Raw genomic sequence first — 6,142 nt, 5'->3', positions numbered from 1 at the left:
TCCTCCGAACATCCAGTTTTGAATAAAGAAGAATGCCCTTTTTAACAGCTATAAGTTCGTGTTAAGAAGTTTGTTTCTGCTCTTCAGTATCAGAACCATATTTGCATGATTCCTGAATGATGCGTGTCACTGGAGGTCTTTAGGAAGAGAATACAGAGTCTCCCTAGGTTGCCTGTTTCAGTGGTTGCCTTTTTTCATATTCTCTACTCTTTGCTTTCTTGCATAAGCCTAACTGGACTGGATCAGAGCAAAGATGCATCCAGTCTGGTATTTTGTCTTTGATTCTATCAGTGACCAACAGTGGCAGCCAAAGACACAGTAGACTGTCAAAGAAGATGATGTTTTTTGTCATAATGGAAGTTTCCATGTGCTCCAGTGATCTAGTCTAATTCAGTTATTTTAGATTGCACTAACTCTTGGTAGAGCTATCCAGCAGAATCAGGACAAATTACATGAAAAAATAACCCAGTGTTTTTCTGAAATATTCCAAAGAGTTCATAGAGAGAGGAGGCAGACAGCTCCTGAAAACCTGCAAGTTTAGCTATATCCTTTGTTTAATTTGGAAGGTGCTCAGGCACTACATTGAGAGTGACACAGGATAATTTTAGAAAATTTTAATCAGTGAAACCATTTTCATTTACTGTGGCTGGAACGTCTTCCCTCAGTTTACCCTAGGATTATTGTCTCACACCACTATCTGGGGCTGTATGTGCTGATCTCTTCCCCAGCCCTTGCTGTTCTGATTAGTAGTGGAAGATCTGTTTTTATGTCTTCTTACAGTTCCAAACTTCTGCAAAACAGTATTTCTGAAAATAATCTGGGGTCACACTCTGTACGTTATTTATATATTAGATACTACATATTCACATGGTTTGTAAGCCAGTTGATAACAATTCATGCAGATTTCCATAGCTGTCCTTACTCAGTTTGGCACAGAAAAAAAGACTGACATGCTCATGAACTCACTGATATAAAGGTAAAACAGCCTTCTCTAGATGGTGAAAAAGGCAACCATTCTAGAAGTGTCATGCCTCATATTCAAGGTGTCTGCTGCCTGATGAACAAGATCTGTATGTTCCCTTCTTAGGCAGGACAGACTGTGGAATTGTACTAATGCAATCACCAAGTGACAGAGAAATGTTAGAATCACAGAAAGTGGTCACAGCCATTTATATCCAGGATTAGTAGGTAGAAAAGTATACTGAGATGTATCTCAGCTAGTACAAAAAAAAGTAGAGAATTTTAAAGATCCTTCAAATTTACCTGGAGAAAAACTGAGGCACCATAACCTTCACATCAATGAGAAAAGAACAGACATCTTTCACAGTTCATGTAGACCTACAAAAAAAAAAAAAAAGAAGAAAGAAATATTTAGTTCACTTTCTCTTTCAACAAAATAGAAATTCTCTGCAGTGCCACACTAAACAAGCTTGAAAAAACTCCTTAAATCCCTGACTATCCCCTAAAACCTCATGTCCTTCCCCACCTCAACAAAGAGGGTTGCAGGTCTCATATATAACCTGCCCAGTACCCCTGCAGCATGTTACTCTCAAGAACAGACTATAGGCTTATTTGTCCAGTTAACTCACTAACTTAATCCGTTACTTTTACTTTTTGATTGCTTTTGATGTTTTTTCTTACCTATTTCCTTCACTCCTGAAGTGTAGGAGGTGCAGAGTTAATGTGAATGGCAAACACCAATCCTAATATGAAAGAGTTGTAATGAAAAACTGAGAAGGAGCTATCCCATGTGTGTCCTCTTGAAACCAGACTTTGGAAAATATGTGTCTTTAGACCATGTGCTGCAGAGCCCCAAACCCGTATGTCTGTATCTGCCCCTGCTTGTTTCTTCGATTATGCTGAGTAAAGTCATCTCCTGACTTCACCTTTCCAGCTTTCTGTGAAGTAGCTCAGCTGCTGTTGTGAACTATTTCTTATTGCACAGAGTGCCTGGGAAAGAAAACTGATTCAACACAGTGCATTAAAAGAGTAATTAGACACAACCCGACACTTGGCTCTGGGGAGCAGCTACACTGGCAAAATATCCCCCAGCAACACTGCTAACAAAGACAGAGTAAAACAACTGAGACAGTGAGCAAACAAGAGAAAAATGAAGATGTAGAGAGTAAGAGAGTGCTGGAAAGTGGGTCAAGTATCACTATAATCAATAACTACATAGAGGAGGAGAATAATGGAACAGCAGGAGGCAACCAAGGCAGTTGAGTCAGCAAGAAGGATTAAATGTGCTGTGCTGAATGTCTCCGGTGCCTATATCATGGCTGATCCCCAAGGCAGAAAGGTAAACAGTCAGCCTAGAGCTGACCATGCAAGAGAAAGGACCTGACTTTTCTCTGTGGCATTGTGAGGTCAAGGCCATTGGCCTTGTATTTCCTGGCAATTTGGAAAATAATTCAGTTGAAACAGAGAAAGGAATGCCAAGCTGATATTTTCTACTCCCCTTTCTTTGCTGGAGTAGGAGGGTTTGTTCACTGCTTTGAGACTCCTAGAGTGCAGAGAGGAAAATTTCCTGCTCCAGCTGGTAAATGAGCCTACCAGGGGTGGGGCCCTTCTAGACCTTCTTTTCTCAAACAGAGAAGGGCTGGTGGGAGATGTGGTGGTCGGAGGCCGTCTGGGGCACAGTGACCATGAAATAACAGAGTTTTCAATACTCAGGGATGCAAGGAGGGCCATCAATCAAACCTCTGTGCTGGACTTCTGGAGGGCAGATTTCAGCTGATTCAGAAGACTAGTTCAGAGTGTAACCTGGGAAACAACCCTTGAAAACAAAGGGGTCCAGGAGGGATGGACATGCTTCAAGAAGGAAGTCTTGAAAGCACAGGAGCAGGCTGTCCCAGTCTGCCAAAAGGCAAGCTGGCAGGGAAGACAACCAGTCTGGCTGAACAGGGAGATTTTGAAGGAAATTAGGACAAAAAAGAGAGCCTAACAATTAAGGAAAAAAAGGCTGGCTACTCAGGAAGAGTTCAGGAATATAGTCAAGTCTTGTAGAAAGAAAATTAGAGAGACGAAGGTACAACTTGAACTTAATCTTGCCACTTCTGTGAAGGATAACAAAAAGTCCTTCTACAGATACATCAATAGCAAAAGGAGGGGCAAGGAAAACCTCCATTCTTTATTGGACATGGGTGGGAATATAGTTATCAAAGATGAGGAAAAGGCTGAGGCGTTTAACACCTTCTTTACCTCAGTTTCCAACAGTAACACAAGTTGTCCTGAGGACAATTGGCTTCTGGAGCTTGTAGAAAGAGATAAGAATCTGAGTAGCCCCCCTGTAATCCAGGAGGAAACAGCGACCTGCTGAGCCACTTGGATCCCCACAAGTGGGATCAGATCTATGGGACCAGATGGGATCCACCCAAGGGTGATGAGGGAGCTGGCAGAAGAGCTCACCAAGCCACTCTCCATCATCTACCGACAGTCCTGGCTCACTGGGGAGGTCCCAGATGATTGGAAGTTGGCGAATGTGATGCCCATCCACAAAAAGGGCCAGAAGGAGGACCCGGGAAACTACAGGCCCATCAGCCTGACCTCAGTGCCTGACAAGGTTGTGGAGCAGGTCATCCTAAGTGCAATCACACAGCACCTACAGGATGGACAAGGGATCAGACCCAGTCAGCACAGCTTTAGGAAGGGCAGATCCTGTCTGACCAACCTGACCTCCTTTTATGATCAGGTGACTCACCTGCTGGACGAGGGGAAGGCTGTAGATTTGGTCTATCTGAACTTCAGCAAAGCCTTTCACACTGTCTCCCACAACATCATCCTGAAAAAGCTGCAGCCCATGGCTTGGACAGGGGCACTCTGTGCTGGGTTAAGAACTGGTTGGAGGGCCAGGCCCAGAGAGTGATGGTGAACGGTGCTGCATCCAGTTGGTGGCCGGTCACTAGTGATGACAGCCAGCAGTGTGCCCAGGTGGCCAAGAAGGCCAATGGCATCCTGGTCTGGATCAGGAACAGTGTGGCCAGCAGGACCAGGGAAGTGATTCTTCCCCTGTACTCAGCGCTGGTGAGGCCACACCTGGAGTGCTGTGTCCAGTTCTGGGCCCCTCTGTTCAGGAAGGATATTGAGGTGCTGGAGCAGGTCCAGGGAAGAGCAACAAGGCTGGTGAAGGGACTGGAGCACAAGTCCTATGAGGAGAGGCTGAGGGAGCTGAGGTTGCTTGGCCTGGAGAAGAGGAGGCTCAGGGGAGACCTCATCACTCTCTACGACTCCCTGAAAGGAGGTTGTAGCCAGATGAGGGTTGGTCTCTTCCCCCAGGCAGCTCTCAGTAAGACAAGAGGTCTTAAGCTCTGCCAGGGGATGTTTGGGTTAGATATTAGGAAGAATTTCTTTACAGAGTTGGTAATCAGGCATTGGAATGGGCTGCCCAGGGAAGTGGTGGATTCTCCATCCCTGGAGGTTTTTAAGATGAGACTGGATGTGACACTTAGTGCCATGGTCTAGTAACCATGGCGATGTTCGATCAAGGGTTGGACTTGATGATCTCTGAGGTCCTTTTCAAACCAGCTGATTCTATGATTCTATAAAATCATTAGTGCAGAGTAGATATACACATCCGACTCAAAAAACAAGGTAGAGATAAATCTGGATTCACAGTGCACAAATTGTCTTGTGCCCTCTGATATCCTATAATCATCCAATGTTATCAAACCTGCTTATTTCATTCTAGCTTTCAACTCTTGGTCTTCAAAGCACTATTTTGATGTCTTAAGGTATTTAAGGAAACTTTCCTGTTTGACCATCCAGGGGCCACTCTGCAAGTCACATTCTCACCAGAGACTTTAACTGCTGAGACTGAAGCCCCTTCACAGCAGGTGCCTGCATTGAGCTGATGGGTGCCCCACTTGACTCACTGCACAGCCTACACTCACACAGTCAGATAGGTTTCCCTCACCAGCTGGACCACAGGTTTCCCATGGCAGTCTCAGACATCTGGTTCCTTTAAGCAATTTAATCACTGTGCAGCAACAGACATTTCCCTTTTGGTGAAAATTGGAGTAGGAGGTTAATACATTGTATTTCACTGTTTCAAAGTCTTGGGGCTGGAGATCTTAAGCTTTTTGCCCTTACCCTTTACAGGTTTGACTCTCGGAACTCCTCTTTTATGCAGTGTATGCTTTATAAAATTTTAAATTCTCTAATTTGAACACTACCCAGAATTTCTGCTCTAAAGCAGAAACCAAAACCAGTATACTAGAGAGAGTTAAAAAAAAGTCATTTTATCATCTCACTTTTTATGAAAACTATCAAACAGAAGTGATACTGAATGGAGAGATCTCTTTTTTATCTCTGCAGTGCCTCTTAGGTATCCATTTGAAAAGCCCTTTACAATCTTTCATAGGAGTTTGAAAAGGGACCTGGCAGCCCAGGACAGAACTGCAGACAGGAAAACCAACAGCAGTACTTGAATTTCTCAGTCTTCTAAAACAAAATTTGAGAATTCAATTACATTGCCCAAGTGAAGGGAGGTTGTACTGTCACCTGAAGAAGTTGGAGTCGGAACGGCTTTTTCCTTGCTATCCAAGTGTCCCCCCAGTGCTGGGAAGTTCCTCTTCTCCAGGCTGGTGTGCATCACAATGTTGGGCTGAAGGAGGACCAATGCTGCAAGTGCCTGCTGGGTGTTACTTGTGTGATTTTTTAACCATTCAGACACAAGGAAAAATATATTCTCCCTAATTTTAACCATATAAAAAATTAAGCTTCTCATCTAAGCTGCTACTCCAACTTCTCAGTACAGTCCATGACAAGAGACAATCAGTTCTTCTGAGTCTCCTTACCTGTCTTGGGGTCTCAGAGCACTTCTTTCCCTGGTTCAAAGTGCTCTTCCTCCTGCTAGTCAGAACCAACAGCAATGGAATATCATAATATGAGTGTCAATCTGTCCTCACTGCACTAAATCAATGTCCATCTACAACATGGCATTGAGAACAGTGTTCCCCTTGATTTGGCCTTGCAGCACTGTTAAGCCTCTGGGAGAAACTGAGGAAAGGCTCTCAAAAGACAGATGCTTGTCTGTGAATCCTGGTGAAGAAACTTGGTGTTTCTCCTCATTACGTCCCTGAACTTAAAACATCTGAACTCTGGATTTCCTGAAAGGTTGATGAACCTTGCAGGAAATCTGTAG

The sequence above is a fragment of the Pipra filicauda genome, unplaced genomic scaffold (genome assembly GCF_003945595.2).
Source record: "Pipra filicauda isolate LSUMZ 115617 unplaced genomic scaffold, ASM394559v2 scaffold8_size5757611_pilon, whole genome shotgun sequence".
Lineage (NCBI taxonomy): Eukaryota > Metazoa > Chordata > Aves > Passeriformes > Pipridae > Pipra > Pipra filicauda.
The sequence above is the reverse complement of the archived record's forward strand: the minus strand, read 5'-3'. Positions refer to the sequence as shown.